The sequence below is a fragment of the Cupressus sempervirens genome, chromosome 5 (genome assembly GCF_028749045.1).
Source record: "Cupressus sempervirens isolate cs-2001-9-10 chromosome 5, ASM2874904v1, whole genome shotgun sequence".
NCBI classification, from domain to species: Eukaryota; Viridiplantae; Streptophyta; class Pinopsida; order Cupressales; family Cupressaceae; genus Cupressus; species Cupressus sempervirens.
In genome coordinates, this window is record NC_143122.1 from 445,678,076 (window position 1) to 445,700,362 (window position 22,287).

Here is a 22,287-nt window from a genome sequence, read left to right on the forward strand (position 1 = left end):
ACATTCATGAAAGCTCATAGTGATGTCTCAAATAAAAACATAAAGGCCTTTGATCAGAGTTATCATGTCTCTCAACCTTGATCCCCCTTAATCCAATCTCACACCTATTAACTTTATGAATTTAGGGACAATATATTATTTGTACAAAGTCCCTCTAAGACTATGTTAACTAATTGAAGTTGATGTAGAGGGTTCAATGCTTGGCACTAGCTCTCCCTTATCTAATGATACATTTTGATCTTTCTCCTTTCAAAATTTGTCATTTTTACTCTTTCCATCCTTCACAAATGTCTTATTGATGTTCTCATTGTTTTCTTAGTTTCATCCATTATTCCTTCTAACATGAGGCATTCTTCCGTTGTTCACAAATATATTAAATTTGCAATATCTAGTTTTTTTTTCATAGGTTATTATACTTGAAATATGTAACAACTAAATTTGTTTATCTTGGTCCACTTTGATTCACCTATAACTTGAAATCCCTAATTATATGTCCAAAATTAATGCATTTGTAACATGTAACTCTAGTAGACATTACCTCGTTACCCCTAATAGGTCTTCTAGTATTAGATCTAGCATTGGGTCTCTCATTTTTCTTCTACTTAGATTTAGCTTTGCATTCATGTGACATATGTCTATAAAGCCATCAATTAAAATAACAAGTAGTAAAATTTGAATTCAAGGCAAGTCTTTCTTTCTGAAGCCCATGATTAGATTTTTTGGGCTCCAACTAAGGATGGAAATTATTCAATGAAAGAGGGGTACAAAATTTTAAAATAGAATGGTTTGAATAAACCTACTTCTAGAGCTTTTTCATTTTGTTGGAATCTGGTTGTTCTTCCTAAAGTAGGTTGTTTCTCATGGCTAGCACTTAAACACATGATTTTAACTAGTGACAAATTGAATAGACTACATATTCCTCCTCCTTTTAAATGTGTTCTTTGTGAGGAACATGAAGAAACTGTGGATCACCTGTTTGTTACATTTTCATTTTCTTATCAATGTTGGTGCTTCATTTTGAGTAAACTTAATTACCTTACTCCTTTTCCAAACAATCTTTGGGATCTCTTTCAAGCCTAGCCACTTCTTTATCAAAAAGCACTATTTGCAAATCTTTGGAAATGCATACCAGCCTTGGTAGTTTGGGCTATTTGGTGGGAACATAATAAGCATATTTTTAGAAAGGAATCCCTAACATTAGACATTGTTTTGATTGGTATTGAAAAATAAATCTCCGAAGTGACTAATTCTAGTCTAAAAGTGATTAAATTCAACCCGATTGTGACCCATTGGGATTCCCAAATTGTCCAACAATGGGAAAAATTATTCATACCAAATGGGTGGAAAATTAGCCACTCACCCACATATCCCTTACTTAGAGAGAATTTTTGGAGACCCCTTTAATATGGTTTTCGGAAGTTGAATTTTGGTGGAGCTTCAAGAGGAAATCCAGGTCCTTTAGGTTTTGGAGCATGTATTAGAAATCCCTCTAGGCAGGTTGTGGCTATCATAGTTTCTCCTTTTCCCATTGATACTAATAACATAGTGGAGGCTCATGCCCTATTGGTCGGGCTTATTTTAGCCAAACAAGGCTATTTCCATAGGTTACATATAGAAGGGGATTCTTTAGTTATTATTGATGCTTGTATCCATAGGCACATCATTTCTTGGAAGCTAAAATATGTTCTTAACCAAATTTGGAGACTTCTCGATGAATGTTTAGATATTTGAATTTTGCATTTTTATCGAGAAGGGAATAAAGTTGTAGATTTTTTTATCAAATTTGGGTTGTTATGGGGTTACTGCCTCTACTTTTCATTTTTACCTTTTATTGAGAAATACAAGGTTCAACAAAATCTCATTCAAGATGAATTGGAAGCCTCTATCTGCTCAGCATCTGAAGTTCATGCTTTAGGTGCCGAGTAGATGCCAAGTCCAATAAGAAGATAATTGATGCTAAGTAATGCAGATTAATATTAGATGTTGAGAAAGTATTTAGGTGCTGAGCTAAGAAAGTTATACTCTCATGCCAAGTAAGCTATGTTCTAGCATCGAGTAAAGCAAAATTGTATCAGGTGCCGAGTTGGTCAGTTCACACAATTGGTTGCTGAGTTCATTAAGAAGATAATTGAAGTGGAGTAATACTTATAAGTATCAGATGCCTACATTCAGATGACGAGTGAAGTAGAATTATATTAGGTGCCGAATTGTCCAGAAAACATAGCTAATCATGTTCTAGTTTGAATGTGATATATGTCGAGTAAAAATAACAGGTGCCAAGAATATTTGATATCCTTCAAGTGTCGAGTTTAGGTGCTAAGTTTAGGTGCTAATCCTATTCTATTTTGAATGTGATATATGCCAAGTGAAAAATAATAGGTGCCAAGAATATTTGATATCCTTCAAGTGCCAAGTTAAGGTGTTGAGAGAGGCTTTAGGTGTTGAGCTGAGCAAGTTATATTCTAGTGCTGAGTAAGCTATGTTCTAGCACCGATTAAAGTAGAATTGTATTAGGTGCCGAGTTGGTCAGTACACATAGTTGGTTGCTAAGTTCAACAAGAAGGTAATTGAAGTGGAGTAATTCTGATAAGAATCAGATGCCTATGTTTACGTACTAAGTGAAGTAGAATTGTATTAGGTGTCAAATTGTCTAGAAAGCATAGCCGATCCTATTCTAGTTTGAATGTGATATATGTTGAGTGAAAATAAAAGGTGCCGAGAGGTACTAAGTTAAGGTGCCAAATTTAGTAGGATTGTTTCAGGTACCGAGCAGAGTTCTTGGTTGTTGAGTTCAACAAGAAGGTAATTGAAGCAGAGTATTACTAATTTAGGTGCTGAGTTAAGGTGTCTAGTTTAGAAGGATTGTTACATGTGCCGAGCAAAGTAGATTTTTTAGATGCCGAGTCAAGGTCATATGTATTAGGTGCCAAGTTGCTTGGAAATAGAGTACAATTCAAAGCTCATTAATGTCGTATGATTTTATCAAAAGCATTTATGATGATATGACATGCACAATATATTTTGAGTGTTTCAAATTTGATTATCCTTTGACGACATTTAATTTCTATTTCTATGATTAGATTTCCTCATGTGGCTAAATTTGAGTCATTAAAATGCATCGTCATTAGTACTTTTTCTAGCTCTTTCAAGGACTTTTTTGTGCAAGCATAGAAGGCTTATATCATGTTGTATTGTGTAATTTATTGCTTGAGGAATTACATCTTCAATTGCACATATATGCAAGAGCTCAATTTTGTGATATGTGCTCGTGTTTTTGTTACAAGATGAGTTCTGGGTGGGATATAGCTTTGGCTTGTGAAATGTGTCTCAAACTATATTTTTCCATCATGCCAAAGAATTTTTGTATATGATTGCCATTGGCATTAGAGGAAACTGTGTTACCAAGTATTATTTCAGATGAGGTGTTGGATCAAATGTTTTTAATTTCTTCACTCATAGTCTGAAGAGCTATTCGACATATCATCAGTGAAGAATTTTTATATCCTTCGGCACTTTTATTTTTCTACCTGTCTCAACTCATTTCAATTTTCCTTTCCAATGCTATGGATCTCCTACAATCTCCTAAAATGCTTCAAGCTTTGGTCCATAAGGTAATTTGACCTCACTTCATGGTTGATAACAAATTGATTTTGGCTTTGCAAAAGTATGACTTATGGAATGGAGTGGCATTAGCTGGTGGTTTGTTCTCACATTTTCAACTTTTGCACAATCATGAATTTTATGTTGTTTTTGAGGCACTTAAGCATGCTATAGACACCGGAAATTTCATTTATTTAAAACATGCTTTGGCACCTAAACCAAGATTAATGGGTTTCATTTGGTGGAATGAATAAAGATGGTGGGTCAGGCTATGATTGATTTGCAGAAGGAATCTAATGTTTCAAACTCCAGGGATATGAATGTTGCTTCTGTGTAGCCGATTGAATAGAATTTTTTTGATTTAATTGATGAGGTTAACTTGGATTTGGATTGGATTCTTGGCACTTTAGAGTTTTGTTCTAGCTGGGGTCCTATTCCTAGTGGGCTTGGGTCAATTGAAGGTGGTTTGGTGTTTGATTGGGAAGATTTGTAAGATAAGTACTAATTGCTAGGATAAGTTTTTCATGAAGACAGTGCTTGGAAAAGTCCAAAGAAATCATTGTCAAGGTACTCTCTGGTTCACCATTGGGTGGTAGTTGGTACACCCCTTGTAATTATTTGCTTAAACTATATAAATCTATGTATATATTAGGGATGATGCTGGGTTTTCTTCATTGATTCTTTCCCTGTTGACCTTGTTGAATCAAACTTAATAAAATATTATAGTGACTTGCCACTTTTTCCTAAAATAAAATAGAAAATATTAGGCATTACCTTTATATTTTTTCTTCACGTGTCCATACTTTTTGTATGCATAACATCTTCATTTGATCTTCTTGTTCTTCTCTTTAGATTCTTCAATATGAATAGATGTCTAAATAGGATCTTGGATTTGTCTTTTCTTTTCTACTTTAGAACTTTCACCATCATAATAACCAATTCTAGTAAAGTTTATTAGAATAAGGAAGAGATTGTCAAGTGGTTAGGACTTGGGTTATTTTTTTATATTGCATTGATGACTGGTTTCTCGTTGAAGTCAATATGTGTGTGTGTGTGTGTGTTTGAATTTAGATCTAGATTTTTTGTACATCATAGAGGTTGGATTAATTTATGAAGTTAGGAAATGATATATTATGTTATATGAGCTTAGGTTCATATTTAGGAATATGTTCAAATACTACATTTATGTTTTCATATATTAAGATAAATGATAGGATAAGTTACAATTGATTTAGTGAAGACTAGTATAAGACCAATGTACAAAATACATCTTGTTGATATTTTAGTTATATCCAATGACCAAGATGGAAAAGAGTTGAGAGAGCTTAGAGCATGATTTAAGAAATGTTCATGGTGATATGTTTGTCTTAGCACATCTTGAATATTATTCTGTGGAAATCTGAAGTGTAATGTGTTATATGTTCATTGGTAGCCGACTCTTGTAATGGAAATATTTTAGAAGTTATAAAGTGTATTGTGACATGTGGAACTTATTATAATATCTTCCTATTTAATTAATTATACATTTGGGAAGCTCAAAATGATGACCTAACTAGTTAGGACAAAGTATAAAGGAGATATTGAGTGCGTGTGTGTGTGTGTGGGAGGGAGGGAGGGAGGGAGGGAGGGAGAGAGAGAGAGAGAGAGAGAGAGAGAGAGAGAGAGAGAGAGAGAGAGAGAGAGAGATTATGCAACTATTATGTTTAGATATTCAGGATTCAAATTTGATTAGAGAAGAGTAGAAGATTATGTTGAAATTGGTTTGTAAATTTGAAGGAACTATATTGGAAAGTAAGTTTAAGGTTTAGTTATTTCATTATTTGGATTTTATATTCTTAAGTTTTTTTGTATAACAATGTTAAAGAATTTTGAACAACAAGTTTGGTTGTATTTTTTATTCTCTTAACAGGAATATAATCTTATGACATGAACTCAAAGTCTCCTAATAGGGGTTAAATGTACTAATTATATTTTATTTGGATCCTAATAGGGTCACATTCTTTCACAATAAACTTTCATATTAGTGCATCATTTGGTGGGTTCCCTCTCCATTGGAATTTTCTCTTTGATCAAGGGTTTCCCTAGTTAACAAATCATTGGGTCATTATGTATGTTCTATCTCTTGGTATTATTCACATTATTGTTTATTGAAGTTTACTTTAAGTTATAGTTGTAATACAGTTGATTCCCCCCCGCCCCTGCCCCACTCTTATTTATTATATTGGTGGACTTTACTCTATAACAATGTCTCCCTTAAGTGTTTGTGATTATAATTGCTTATCATCTATAATTACATATCACCAAGAAGAATGAAATAACAAATAAAGGGTTTGGATTCTTAAAATATGAAAGATTATGTTATCAAACATAATTATTAAAAGATAGAAAATTCAATCCTTATAAAGGAGATCAAGAGTTCTAAAATAAGAAACCCTAAAAAGAAATTATTTAATAATTAATATAATTATTAAATATGACTAATGCATAAAGTGTTATCTTTAGAGAGAGCTAAAGGTAACTTAGCAATCAAGTCAAGATGACTTAATAATAATGCAACTACAAAAAATGCATAAAAAGCAAAAGAAACTACAGTGGAAGAAAGAGAACTCAAGTCCTAACAACATGGACTAATGAGGTACCCAATTACAACCAAATTTCTTTAAAGTGGATAAATAGAGAAAAACTTATGGGAAAATCTCTACTCCAAGAAGAGGTGGTATTAAAAACAAGAAAATTACTCTAGAAGCCTCCAAACTAGAGAATGCCCCAAAAAATATGAACAAAAGAAAATTTATGAAGAACACCAGTGAAATGTGAAGAAGTTGCAAAACTTTGTCAAGAACTAACTATTGATCTAAAGAACCTCCACTGTAAATGGATGTGACCAGGTAGATAATTTGCATGAGTTCCCTCAAATGCCACTACATAAATCAAGAGGAAAGAAAAGGAAAAATCTTGAAATCAAAGATATAGATTGTATAAAAAATAAATCCTAAAGAGCTGATCAATTGAACATGGAACATGAACAAGTAGAGAATATTGTAATTTACATGAGTACCCTTAGATGACATTACACAAATCAAGAGGAAAACAAAGGAAAACAATTAAACTCAAAGATATGGATGGCATGGAACATCAAAGTCTGAAGAGTTGATCAATGAACATGGAAGGCTTGTTGAGAAATCTTTTTGCGTGATGACAAAGGAAAAAATTATTACAAATATCTCTCTTGAGAAGTTGATCAAATAACCAAATCCAAGGTTCTAAATGGTTATTTTTTAACCTACTAGATAGATCAATTAAAGATATAAGTTTATGTTCACAAGGAGGACTTTGTTGGTATTTTTGGAGGCCCTTGTTGGTATTTGTGAAGTCTACAGAGCTTAAAAAATTATGAGCACAAGCCAATATTATTTTTTGTATTTTCAAATTTTATGATGAATGAAAATTTTCTAGCAATACATGTAGTGCCTCTCCCATTTGAATTTTGTAAGTCATCCTGATGGATGCAACCTTGATGATCTTTCATTGTGATGGGATCATGATTGTGACCTTGAGTGGTCTACACCGTTGAGGTGTTTCGGTTTATGTTTCTGTATCAGTTGTTTTTTTTATGCTTTTGACTGATCTTTGAGATTATGATGTGATTTTTGGTTCACTGAGGTTTGTGCCAGTGGTTACCAGGATCGATGTGGTATCATGAGGTTGTTCCGTGATTACCCTGAGATGTGTGCAGAGATTTGCATCGTGTTCTATTAGCATGCTACATGGGACTAGGTTCCTGTAGTAGTGGTTAGTCATGTTTATGACTGTGTTTGCTTATGTGTTTTAAGTGCCTTTTTAATGCAGAGTAATCAATCATTATTAAATGCTTAAGTAATTAGAATGGATTGTTCATGTGAGATTATTTGGTTATGTGTTGTGGACATTTACCTTGTTACATTTGTGATTAGAGAGATATTTGTTACTCATGTTATGTTTATATTTGAGAGGACATGAGGGTCAGATGTTACATCTTGATTCTAGTATCATAGATTTTAGACTACTATGTCATTCAGTAAATCATATTGCATTATGATGCCATTTTGAGATGACAGTGTGTTTTATGATGATATTTGGTTATCTGGTATTTGGATATACCTCCGATTATGTTAGGTGATGGTTTTAGTGCTATGGTTATTTACTTCATTCCTGCATTGTTATGCTTTATGTGAACATGAGTGATGTAAATAGATTATTTTAATATAATTAAATAAATGGTTAAATTAGGATATTTAATGCATTTATTGCTTTGGCTATGTTATTATATGCAATTGCACTTGATCGCGTTGTTTAGTGTGTAGGATTTATATCCCTAGTAGTGGCACATAGAGTTAGTGATTCAACCTTTCATATTTTACCAATGTCATCCTTATGGTCGACATATCCTTTATTAATGTTTAAATTAAACCTTTCGGTGATTATTTAATCCAAACTCATTTGTATCATGTGATTAGACCAGTAAGCATGTCTGTGCATTTAGAGTTTCGCTTTGTCGCGAAAGTTGTTTAGGAGATTTATGTGTTTTTGGGTTTTTGGGCTTTTTAATTGATTTATTTTAATTTCTAGCAGCTTTGCCATAGATGAATTCCTATTTATAGGAATAGCCTATTTTCATTTGGTTCAATTTAGGGTTTAACTAGATTGGCTAGTTAAATGCCCTAATCGATTATTCACGCGAAAAGTGAATAAATATCCAAAGAGAAATTTAATTCCTTACTTCTGACTTTCAAATTAGAAAGTTGGAGAGTAAAACCCAAAATCCTCTTCATGAGGATTTACTATTTTGTTCATTGTGGGAGCTACGGGCGTGGGATCTTCGCGAGGTTGGGCTCGTTGGATCCAGCTCGGGGAAACCTTGGATTGCCATGATTTTCAGCTACTTCTATGAGATATTTATTTTATGGTTCAGATTTCCGTTTTGCCCTTTTGGCTGTGAGGTAGGGCTTTCCTGCTTTATTGTTTCTACTCTGTTTCTACTTCTTTTTTTGGTAGACATTTGTTTGGAGGTTGAGAACTAGTGTTCCCCTCCATTTTTGTATGCTAGTTCTACCTGGTTGGGCGGGTATGAACATTTCCCTATTGTTTGGGATGAGGGTTTGGGATTTTGTATCGTTATGCTGGCCATTTTTGCATACGGTGTCCGATTTCATTTATTTTTGGATTTTTGGAGTTTTTGAACCCAAAGGCCAAATGGGTTTTAATTTTGAAGTTTTCCAAAAAATTTAGGTTTTTACCTCATTTTGTGTGCCACCCTATTTTCTCGAGTTTTCTTGGCACAATGTGGGTTGTGGACCTAGATGATCCATTTGGATATCAGTTAGACCACTATTGCACCTTTTGTTGCATTAGGATGCATGTTGCACCCATACTCCTGACTTTGTGTTCGGTTGAGTGATTTGTTACCTGTTATGGTTTCTTTTGGACCTTTACTTTTGTTTCGTGAACTCTAGGATTCGTGTAGAATCCATACTCTCGAATTAAGGCCGGTTGAGTGAGTTCATGATGTTTGGTCTTGTTACATCATTGGGATTCGTGTAGAATCCATACTCTCGGATTGAGGCTAGTTGAGTGATTTCATGATGTATGATTTTATTGGCTTTGGGATTCATGTAGAATCTGTCCTTCCTGTGTTGCTTTCAGTTGGGTGTTTTCCTTGCATTGTGTTCTCATTCCTGTCCTTGTGTTATGATCTTCGTGATGGTGGTGCGCCACACACGAGTATGTGCACATACATTTGTTGGGTGACTTGCGAGGCTCGATCTTCCATGAATTTGCCAAAAGTTATGATCATTGGGGTTGGGATGGAAGTATGCATGCCCACAGGCACTTGTTGTAGGATGAGCATGGGTAGGGTAGGGTAGCATCTGGAGGGGGCTTCTATCTCGCAGCTCAACATTCATGGTGTCGGAGGTTGATGGAGGATAAGAAGTTTTAAGAAAGTGATAACTAAATACTTGAGATATATTTTAATATATGTGACAAATCATTTGAGATAGGTTTCAGACCTCTCAGAGATAAGTTATGGATTCTAGGAAATTTCAGGGCTTCAGAAATCTAGACTTAGCCAATTTTTAGGGCTTCAAGATTTCGGGCTTAGCCAAATTTTGGGATTCTACATTTTACCCCAGCTTGGTGTTTTGTTGATGAGTGGTCATTTCTTGTGCCCTCATCTTGTTGTGGTGGTTGTTGGCTTTTGTTTGGGTGTGTCAGTTGGGTAGTGGCATTCGAAGATTCGTTGGTTGTCGAGATTGTGTTGAAGTCTTCCGTTGCGATCTTTGTGATCCCTGTATGATGTAGTCTTGTGCATTCATACTTGTAAAAAAAAATATCTTGGCTTGATTTGAATCCTTGTTTCCAAGGATCTCCGGGCGGGGCATTACAATACAACTATTTAAATTACTTTCTAATCATGTGTTAAAAAAATTCTAAGATAAGGTAATAAGAAGTTAAATAAAATTGCTAAAAATCAATTTCTTAAATGGACATAAGTCATAGTAACAATGCATTTGTGAATTAAATTTTTAGAATAATCAAGGAAATTGATGAAATTAGGGGTAGTGCATCCTTAACTCCATTGATGCAATTTTCGAAGGAACTAATGAAAAATGAATGATGTTTTACAATTCATCAAGTCATGTAGCCACAAAAAGTGTGTGCATGTGAGACAAATCATTATGCAAAAACTATAAAGTGGTACTTTCTCCAATTTGTCACAATAGAGTAATTATGCTACTAAATATGAAAAAAACTTGAAACTAAAAAATCACACCAGAATTAAAACACAATAAGAATATTGGCTCCATCACTATTCATGAACATGAAATTCATAAAGGAAATGCACATTCTAGCAAGAAACACTACACACAGAATGAGAGCACCAATAGTATGGATTTATTGCGTCTAAATACTGGCATTGAATACATATTACATATTTGTATTTATAAGAAACACCATACTTTATGAAATTTTTTGATCTAGGGATTTTTTTCTTGCAAAAATCATGCTAAAAATATTAATTTTATAAAAATTATGTACAAAAAGGCTTCTAACTATATGCTAACTAGGCCTACACTCTTTATTTCATTCATTACATGGTGCATGAGCCTTTATAATCACTTTGAACTTACATAGAAGAAGGAGATAAGGAGAAATAAAATTCTAGATGGAGCTTGAACTACCATAAAAAGTGCACAAATGCATTTTTGGTGCATAAAACTTCCTCAAATCTAGAATTGGTAGTTAACTATTGGCGCAATTAGAAGCGTTTATAAATCATTGCACCTGTGCACTTGCACACCTATTCACCTTCATATGTCTTGGGATGAAAATTTGTAGGATTTTTCTAAGTCCAAAATCTCAATTTCTAGCATTTGGTTCTTGTTGATATTCAACCAAAATGATGTTTGGATGGGCTTCTTTGAATTTTTGGATAGCCAAAGTGATCTCTTGGGGATTTGGAAAATCTAAAGCTTTATTCTTAGACCTCACTTCCTTATGAAAATCATGAGCCTCCTATCACACTTCTACACAATCATCCAATTTGGAATCTAGCTCTTTCGGTGTCCTCTCATACTTAAATATTTGTTGAACATCATCTTGTGACTCATCATCACTTCAATAGATGCTTAGAATTATTGTACAAATATTTCTATCAAGTATAAGTGTATTCTGGAATCATCATAAAAAATTTCAAGACTAGCTACACTATAATATTTGTCTACTTCCAAAAATTGTGCCTGAGTCATACCCTACATCTCTTGGATATCTTAATAAAAAGATAACATTGCCTTATTTTTGGCCTATATCTTCTTGATCTAATCATTAATCTTGTCCAGTTCTTTTCCTGTATACACACCTACAAATTGTAAATGCTAAAAAATGGTTTGCACATATGATTTAATCACATTTTCATACTAACTCATCCCATTTTCTCATTTCACTAACTTTGATATTTTGCCAAATTAATTATAACTTGACCATGATTTGACATAATTCATATCCCCTTTCATATCAATCATAGATCATTTTGGAATTAGTTCTCATTTTACCCAAAACTTTACAAAATAAACTCCAAACCATTTCAGCATCATCAAAACCACATCCATTCAACTCAAAATCATCTCAATTTAACATGAAATCATCCCAATTCAACCTAAAATCACCCCAAATGAGCCCAGAATCACCCCAAATCAACCTAGAATCATCTCAAATCAACTTAAAATTAACCAAATCAACTTGGAATCACCCCAAATCAGCCCTAATCAACCCAAAATATTTTAAATATCTTAAATCAATTATTAATTATCCAACCTTATCCATTGTCATGTCTCTTAGTGCCTTGGAAACCTATCAAACCAATTAAATCTGACCTTAGCACTATCATGTCCCTCAACACTAGGTCAAACTATCATTCTCCTAATCTAATCATTGACATTTTCGAGTCCCTTAATGTCAAATCATGACATCATCAAATCAATTTATTAACATTGAAAATATCAGTTGACGTTATTATAATCAATCCTATCTACCAATTTCAATCTTGTAACATTTATTATGTTCGTTAAATGTTACATGTCCTTAATCCATGTCATGTGTCCTTGACATTTTATCAATTCTAATCAATCAATTAATTTGATCATGGCTTTGATATTTTGAGGTCCCTCGTCACATGTACTTATTAAATTATGTATCCCTCTATTGAATCTGTTGTAGGAGATTAGAATGGATATGAAGTAATGTTTTGTATTGTGAATGTCCTATCAAAAATTGAGATCAGTTGATACATCCATATTTTAATACTTAGTGATTTGAGAACTACTACACTATCTCAAGTGTTTAAACATTAAAATTTCACTGACAATGATGTGAGGTATTTTCACCTGATAATGAGGGTGTTGATTTTGGTACCTCAATGATTATGTTTTATGCTTTCAGATAGTTCATATTCCTTAATTAGTGATGATTATGATGTTAGGTATATGCATGTCTAATGATGATTATTCTAGCATCTTAATCTAAATTAATGAATAAAGTTATGTTGATTATGTAATTAGTGATGATTAAAGGTGTGTAGAAATAAGAAAGGATTACTTAAATGAAAGATTCATGTAACTATCCAGATAAGTTTTGAATATATGCATGTGATTTTCTAGAGCTGCTGATGTGTGCAATGAGTGTGCAGGATATTTTAACTAAAAAATCTAATGGAGACATAGAATTGAATCCTATGTACCAATTGTGGAAACTAGGGATTGTTCCTATTTTATTTGTATTGTAAGATGTATGAATGTATCATTCTGTAATCAGTAAATGTTAATGCTTTGTAATAGTGATTTTTCAGTGTCGCTTGACACTCATGAAGTGTATATGCATTCCAACATGAAAGTTAGGGTTAACCAAGTAACCTAAAGATCTAAGTCAGACTAGGTCAGTGACCTTTTTGCTAATCAGTTAGTAATTGAGGATAATTACCCTAATTAGGATTAGTGAGTAATCTACATTTTTGAAGGTTGTTAGATAGTCCTTAAATTTTTTAGCATTTGTTAGGTCCCTAATTTATCTTGAAGGCTTAAAAACATGGAATCTAAGTACCCAAGGGGTATGGGTATGGGTTGGAGGCATTTTTCACCCCCCTAGCCCCTTTTGTTGACTTTTATGGTCACTCAAAAACTCCATTTTTGCTTTATTGCGAAAATTGAATGTTTTCATCATGGGTTGGATAACTTTAACTCCACCTTGAGGTTAGCCTTATGTCTAGTTGAGTTAGAAGCCTCTAGAACTTTAGGAAAGTGGGGTAGTTATTGCTTTATAGAGTGGTTGAGTTTAGGATCTTATTTAGAGACAATTTTGAGAGGGTTTTGAGTGTTCACCCAACCTCTAGTTTTAGAGTGGAATTCAGAATTGAAGGAGAAGGAGATGAAAGCAAGCTCATCTCAAATTTGTGCATTTTCCATAACTCAATTTTGAAGGTAAGAATCCCTCAACTCATGTTGTTCATGTTTTATTGCATACTTAATATATTATTATTTGCATATGTATGTTGATGTGTGTGTTGAATATGTTGGGAGGGATTGAAATAGGTTCTCTTAAATTTTTTCCTTTATATTTTGCTTTGAATTTTGAAGGGATTGTATGGGAGAATTGACATTACTCACCCTCGAATATGGCAGAAGTGGCCATGTACAAGGGAAGGTCTTTAGTTGGACTCTGATAGTATAGAGTCTCTTCTCAGGACAAGAAGAGGGAGAGAGGATAGATTGTTATGGGCCCCTACTCGTCAGCACAAACCATTTTTGAGTTTGGAATTTGAGAAGTGAAAGAACAAAAGTCCTTGTGATATCAGCCTCAAAAGGGCATCCGTGCAAGAGCAAAAGTTCTTGAGATTTTAGCCCCTAAAGGGCATATGTTATTGTGTTGTGGCCGATGTCTCCTATTGAAAAAATCAACCTTCTCCATAGTTTGGTTCAATGTCGAACTATTGTGGAAACCCAGGATGGGAGTGAATTTTTTATTTTGTCTTCATGTTATCATTGGTTGTTTCCTAGTCGGTTTTTGTTCTCTCCATGGTCACCATGATGTATTGCAAAATTTGTGATGGATCCCTTATTAAGGGCCAAGAAGGAAATTATAATTGTTATTAAAATTTAGTTATGTTGGGAGATTTCTCCTCGAGATTGAAATCCTGTGTAAAAATGTTAGTTACACTTATTGTTGAAATGGCAACAATGTCAGGTTTTCTTCCTAGTTCTTTCCCAGTGGAGCCTTTGAATCAGGTAGTCAAATTTTTTTAAAAAATTGAATAATATCCTTGCTTATGATATTTCTATTCATTTCAATTTTTGCATATGTACTTATAAATTAGTTGTGATGATGTTACCTTACTTCAACAATCTTATATTTTTGAGATTTTACTCATGTGATTAAGATTAAGTAGATAAAAATAATGAAGTAACAAAAGGATTTGATCGTAAGCATGATGTGTGAAAATTTCCAAAATGGGTTTAAGTGCAAATTTAATCAAGAATATAGTCTTTGGATTATTCTACATTAGATATGATAAAATTTCTTAATGTTCCACCTTAATTATTTAATAGATTTAACAAATATGCCATTGGTTTTGCAAGTCCATATAGAACTTTGAGGATATAGCTCCTAGGTGATATTATCATTTTGTTTAGTATGTCAAATTATGACCCAACCTAAAGAAAATAAATCCACCCTTTAAAAATTTATCTAAAGAAAAAATACATATACTTCCCAAGAAATAAAAATAAAAATAAAGAGAAAGCAAGATGCTCAAAAGATCCACCTACAGGACGTTGTATTTTGCATGGGAAAAAGCTCTTAAATTCTAAAAGTTTATAATAGTCATAAAGGAAGAATTATGTGATTTTGTGTTTTTGCCTTGGGTTAGTAAATCGCCTAGCTATGTTTGAAAAAATAAAATCAACATTATTAGATAACCCTACTTTGCTTATACCTTGTCTCCCAATTACCAATTTAACTTTTCATCATAACTCCTCCATGATCAAATCAAATCAAGGAAACTTTATCCTCTTTCTCTTGGATGATGTCACCCTTCTCCTTTGGAAATTTGGGGGTAGGTTGAGAAGCAAGTCAACTATAATATTAAAGGCATTGCTAGGCATCCTTATCATCTTATTGGTTTCCCAAAACTCCAAGTCTCCTTACCATGTGAATTCTTCCTGACAGCCTTGGTTTGGAGCAGCGTGTTGACATGAAAGGATAGTGGGGAGTCCCTTTTAATACTCCTCCACCTTTTTAATATGTTATAAACAAGTCAATGCATGAGTTGTTTTTTTTTAAACAAATCTCTCATCCCCTTCCTACATTCAAATTCAGTCTCCTTGTCAGGATGTGACATGGGGGTGGGCTGCCCTTGGGCCTTGTGTCATGTGGGAAGGAAAGAATCTTCATGCATGAGGGGAGCTTTGAAATGAGTGTGGATGGCTAGGTTAGAAAGTTAGTGGGTTTGGGAAATGTGGGATGTGGGTTAAGGTAGTAGTGTTTAATGGGTTAGGGTAGCATAGATTGTTATTAGTTTTGTTTGTATAAGTCAATTGTAATATTGTTAATTTAAAGTTTTTAGAGTTAGTTAGTAATTGTTATGTGTTTTATATACTAGTGAAGTTAATTAATATGTCCTTAAAAATACAAGTTATTTAGTAATGATTAATTTAGGATTTAGTTTTAAATTATTTATTGTTAGTAATGTTTAATTTGGATATGTTAATATGTTTTCAAAATTTTAAGGTTAAGAGTTTATGTTAGAATATTAGTATTATGATTAGTTTGGTAAAGTTGTAGTTAGGATTTGATAATTTTAGATTTTAATATTAAAATACAATTTTTTAAATTAGATACTTGTTATGTTTAGAGTCATTTAATTTATATGTTTTTAAATATTAGATAATTAGTGTACTTTTATTTTATTGTTAGATAAGTTTAGTTATTATAAATTTAGTTTTAATGTAAGTGAGTTTTTAGTTAGTATGTTATTTTGTTTAAATGTTTAAGTAAAACTGAAGGTTAAAACTTGTTAATATAATGTTAAGTTAGTATGTTCAAAGTTAAATTAAATTAAGTGGTTTGGTTGAAGAATTGTTATCATAATGCTATTATTAGGAATGTTTTATTTTAAATAGATGATGGATTTAAAAAAAATTGTTATTCGAATAAAGTTTAAATAAAGTTTATTAAATTGTATGTTAGACATCATATTAGTTGGTAAGTTCATTTTATTCAACATTCCGAATAACTAGATTTGTATTATTTAAATGGTCATTCGAATCAATTAATTAAATGGTTAATTGATATTTTTCTTAATAGATATTTTATTGATCAATGTTAATGGGATTAAAACTAATTGTAAATTATGATTTCTAGTAAGCTTAGTACTATTGTTCTATGGATGTAATATTTTAGGGGTAATTAAAAATAATAAAGTGTTAGGTCTTTTAATTAATTGAATTTAATTTGTTTAATTTAATTAATTATTTTAAACAATGAAGGTTTAAATATAACGATCCATTCCTACATGATTTTAAAAAAAACTAAGATATAGTTCTTAGGGTTTGATAGGAGATATTGTATTTGCCTTATGGTGTACCTATACCTCAACTTGTGATTACATATATATCAAACTTAGTGAATTTAATTATTATTTAACAAAAAAAAAATCGTGTTTTTATGCCCTTGTATTCTAGGCATGACAGATCTACCCTCCATCATCCTAGTTGATCCACATAATCATCATATTTCATCAAAGGATAATCCTACATTTATCTAATCAAATTGGCCAATCATTTACTAACTTACCCCATAGGATTAGACAACCTATAATCTAATCCTATTTCATTTTAATTATTTTCATCTCGTATTACTAATTATTCTTATTAATGAAACATTCTCAAGTAATTGATATTAATTAATTAATTGATTCATCTTCACAAACTAAGAGAATTCTCAATTTCCTAAGTTCTATTTTCCACCTTTAATTTCCATTTTATTAATTTCCATTTGTATGAAATTATGAAATTTACATTAAATATTCCACATAATATTGACAAATGGACATCTTACTATTGACATATCAGTCCATTTTTTTATTAGTGACAATACACTTATTCAGATTGTAAGACACTACCAAGCTCATCGTATAGTTAGCAGTGTTTTTCAAGCATTTGAGTTTCTACTGAGTCCTTTGGAAAAATCTTAGTGGTTACTGAGTAGATTCAGTGAATAAGAAGTCCAACATTATAAACCAAGTAGATCGTTGATTATCGAGTTTGTAGTTCATGTGAAGAAGCTAGTGATAATTGAGCTTAAGGTGATAGTGTTTATCGAGTTCAAACATGGTAAACAAGTGATTTAGTATTTTTCAAGTTGCATAGTATCTACTGAGTCACTAGTATAGAATGAGTTCAAGACTACGTATAAGTGATCAATATGGATTGAGCTTCTATGTCTACTGAGTACATGATGATGTCGAGCATTGACAGTTTATGTTGAGTATCAGAACTTCACTGAGTTAGTCTTCAGAACCTGAGTATCTTCATGTGGGACACCTTTGTAATATTTGTGTTAACTTTTATCATGGACAACTTTGTAATTACATTATTTGGATTAGTATATATATGTAATATATTTTACCACATCCAAGTGTGAAATTAGTGTAATGTGAATGTATATGTGCAAATGAATCTAGTAGAAGAAGAGAAAATTGTAAAGGCCATAACAACATAAGGAGTAGCACAGACATATCTATCACAAAAAGGTGATCCATACACAAAGGAATATCACTTAGCAAAATAAATTGCAAATAAGAGATCTACTACTTCATCCTAACAGGTGATCTAGTCAAAATCCTTTAACAAGGTAGACCTGACAGTCTTTCATAAGTCTCTTTATCAAGTGTATACTTCATTCTATGTTTGTAAAATCCTCTCACAAGGTAGACCTAATAGTCCTAATTGCTCCTAATAGGGTAGATCATCAAAAGTGATCAATGCAAGCCTTAACAGGCCAACTTTATGCTACAGTATTGAAGTTTGTGGGTATCATCCTCACCCCAGTTTCACTTTCTATTTAGAAGTTTCTAGGTCACCAAATCTTTGTGTCAAATTTTTATGGATGCTTTCATATTTCAATTTATCATGCACACAATTAGATCAAATATGATAATTAGATTATTGCATTAAGAATTAAAATTGTTAAAGTTTTAGAAGTTACTAATTCACCCCTCCCCTCTTAGTAACTTAGCATAAATCTTGAATATTTCCAACAATTGGTATCAGAGCATTGTGGTTCTCAAAAGAAAGTTGGAAAACTTGAGCAAAGATCAAGGATATGCAGATATTCAAACTTGACAAAGCTATTATTAATGAAAGTTGGATCTAGAAATGATCATTTCCCAACTCAAGAAAGCTAAGGAGAAAGTTTCTCAATACTTGAAAAGAAGAAAGGAACTTGCAAATCAAATGAATGATCTTTCGTACATTGAAGAAAGAATTGAAGACTTTTTCCCTTCAATAAGCTCAGATGAAGCAAATGATTCAATCAAAGAACTCCTAGAAAAGAATGGTCCACTACAAGAAAAGTGAGGAAACTAAGAAGAGATAAAGAATTCCAGTCATTTGGGCTATGTGAAATTATGGAAGAGACAAACAAAAGAAAAGAAAAAATGGAAGGAAAAGATAATGAGATTCAATCCCTCTAGAAAACCAATTTCATTAATCAACTCACTAATTTAAATGAAGAAATCATGAACCTAAGATCGAAAAATGATCTAAATTTTGAAAGGAAACTCAATGAAAGGATGATCAAATCCCAAGAAGATATGAATCAATTGAATGAGTAGAACCTCTATAGACAAAAAGAGAAAGCAGGAATTGGATACAAAGAAGAAGGTGAATCCTCCAAACTAGGTGCTCAAAATAATCAAAGACCTACTTGCAACTACTATGGTAGGTCATACATCAAACAAATGTGGGAGCAATAGAAAGGAAAAATTCAATACAATTGCAATCAACATGGTCATAGGGCTAATGAATGCAGAGAGAAACTGAGATTTGAAGGCAATTGTCACAAATGTAAAAAACATGGACACAAGGTATCAGAATGTAAAACCAAGACATTCAATCTTGCAGAACAAATTGTGAAAGTAATATTTGGTTAGGACTATAATACTTGGTGTAGATGTCATTACCATGGAGAATTTGGACACATTGGTATGAATTGTGCTAAACATCATATGAGAAAAAGAGATACCACCAAAAGATGTTTCACTTGTACAAAACTTGGTCATCTTGCCAAGAATTGCATGAAAACTAGTAGAATTAAAGATGAAAGGAAGGAAAAATATGACAACATCCAAAAGTAGATGAGATAGAAATGGATTCCTAAGTCTATCGAGGATACTAGTCCAAGCAATGATGGTAAAGTCACTCAAGAACTGGGTGACTCTACCATTTCAAATTAAGTTCTTAAGGGAGAACTAGAAGTAGGCTATCAAGATGACATCCAAAATAGTTCCATTTGAAAGGTGACAAAGATCCAAATCTATATACAAAAGGATCACAGAGTGATATGGGTATTAATGTCTACTGAGTTACCTTCTCTACCAAGAAAGGTTGAGAGTAATAAAGACACCTATTATTATCGAGTTGCAAAGTCATCACTGAGTGATCAATACAAAATAGTGGATGATAGTCTGTCAAGAATAATGCCAACATATCTACTTATGTATCGAGCATTAATGGAAAAATATCATCAAAAGGCATGAAATTGAATTCATTTCTTACTATGAATTTTTTAGTGCTATTACAAAGAGCAATTTTCAATGTGATCAAAGTGATTTGAGTGAATTTTTCAGTGAAATATTTTTGAGTTCTCTCAATCTACCGAGCAAAAATGGCATTAAGTAGCAATAAGGTCAAGTGAGGATCTGACATGTTGGTTCGTGGAGTTGAATGAGAAGTGCTTGATTTCAAACTCACTCCTATGATTACTAAAACCCTAGATGCAAGTGGAGCTCAATCCCAAATTCCTCCCAAGGACTTTGCGTCAATGACATTTGTACTCATTTTAAATGTGCTATTTAAGAAATTGGTACACTAGAAATGGATGATGCTCTAGGTTAGTTATGTGTAAATGGAGCCTTGAAACTTGAGCATCAACATCTAGAAATAAAAGGGTTAACACATATCCCTCATATGACCCAATAATTTCAAATCAAATGGATTAGGTTTATCCTTAGTTGGGTGCATAATAGGTAGCTATGGCTAGAGAAACCAATTTTGATAACCAAGAAGATGATTCATCAAATCACTAGCCTCCCCATACTAGCCAAAGCCAAAATAATGAAAACCTTAGGCTGGGTAGAGTTGGAAAAGAAAACCCTAGAAAAATGGGATGACACTAGAATGAAAATTAGTAATGTTACTGATGTAGACTTGAAGTTTTGAATTCATGTTATTGTGCAAAAAATATATAGTTCAATCCAAAAAAATAGTATATCATGTGAAGCAATGGACTTGGCATATAAGGTGGTGAAGAAAAACTTGTCTTATGACCTTGCTAATCTATTTTTGAAATAGTTCAACAAAAACATGGAAAGCATAAGGACATCCAAGAATAACTCATGTGAGTTTGGTTCTTTGTTAACATGCCTATTCTTTTATGTGCAAAAGTTCTTTCCCTTGAAAGGCACTGTAGCCTGGAGAAAGGATGTGCTTATGCTTTAACAAATCAATGAGTACATTACCAAGATGGGTGAAATATTTTGCAGCATCATGGACAACTACTTCAATGCATTCAAGGAGAAAATGAACAATAGGTTCAGAATTCCAAAGAAGTTGGTTAAGGACTACAAGGATGATGTATATTTTATGGTTGATATTGACAAGGTATACATTCAGGCAGTAAGGCCTAGAATTGCGTGGGTGAAACCTCTTGGCTATGAGGTAAACATTGATGAAACTAAAGACATATTCAAAGCCCTTGTTAATGAGCTAGTTGATCCTAAAACAACTTAATTTGCTATATATGATGAAGCAAAGGCTAGTATTGAACTTGAGACAAAGCTCCCATAAATGGTTAATAAAGGAAAGAGAAGGATAGCAAAGCTGAGATCAACTGCATTTCTCTTATTAATCAAGGGAAAAGGTGAGGATTTGTAGGAAGCAGATGATGATGAAGAATCCAAAAAAGAAGAACCTTTGAAGAAGAAGGGCAAGATGGTCATCACCAAGCCAACAAAGTCATCCACTGTAGTCTTCACAAGGAGATCAATAAAAAGGGCTGACAAGGAAGGAGGTGACATCATATTTAGTAGACTTCCACCCACTTTCTAGGATAGGTTAAATGAACTACAAGATGATATAGGGATAACAAATTTTAAGGCATTAAAATATGATAGTAGAATTCATGTAGAGAAAAAGAAAATAGAAGATCTCGTCATGGACAAAATGGGTAAGTGGAAGTACTCACCTAACCAACTTGCTTCTCAAATTCCTAATACTTTAATGGAGAAAATCAAGCCAAGATGGGAACATGCCAAGAAAAACATCAAAGACATATATGGGAAAACCTTGAGGCAACTATTACCGAGCATGAAAAATGTTGAGGTGAAAGAGTCACTGAAGAAAAATGAAGATAAGATGACTCTTAAGTTTAACACTTGTCTAATTTTGAAGATATTGAACATGTTGTGAGGAATGTAAAAAATACTTGGAAAAATGTCTATCATCTTCACAAACCAAGTGAATTCCCAATTGAAGTAAAGGATGAAGAGGATGATGAAGGATCAACTCATTTTGTCATAGTTGATTATGAAGAATATAAGGAGCAAGAAGCTACTGAGGAAGTTAAGAAAAATGATGAGGAGACTAACCCTATCAAGATAGCTACAATAGTCATTACCTCACTTCCTCATTCCCCAAGCAAGCCATTGACAACATCAAGTATGGAGACAACTTCAACAAGTTTGATTGTAACCACTAGTGATACATCAAATGTCCAATCACTCTTTTTCCCTGCTTAGCTCAGAACATCATTGACAGAAGTAACTTCTGTTTCACCTACTGAGTTACCAATTCCTTCTTCATCAACCAAGTTGATATCATC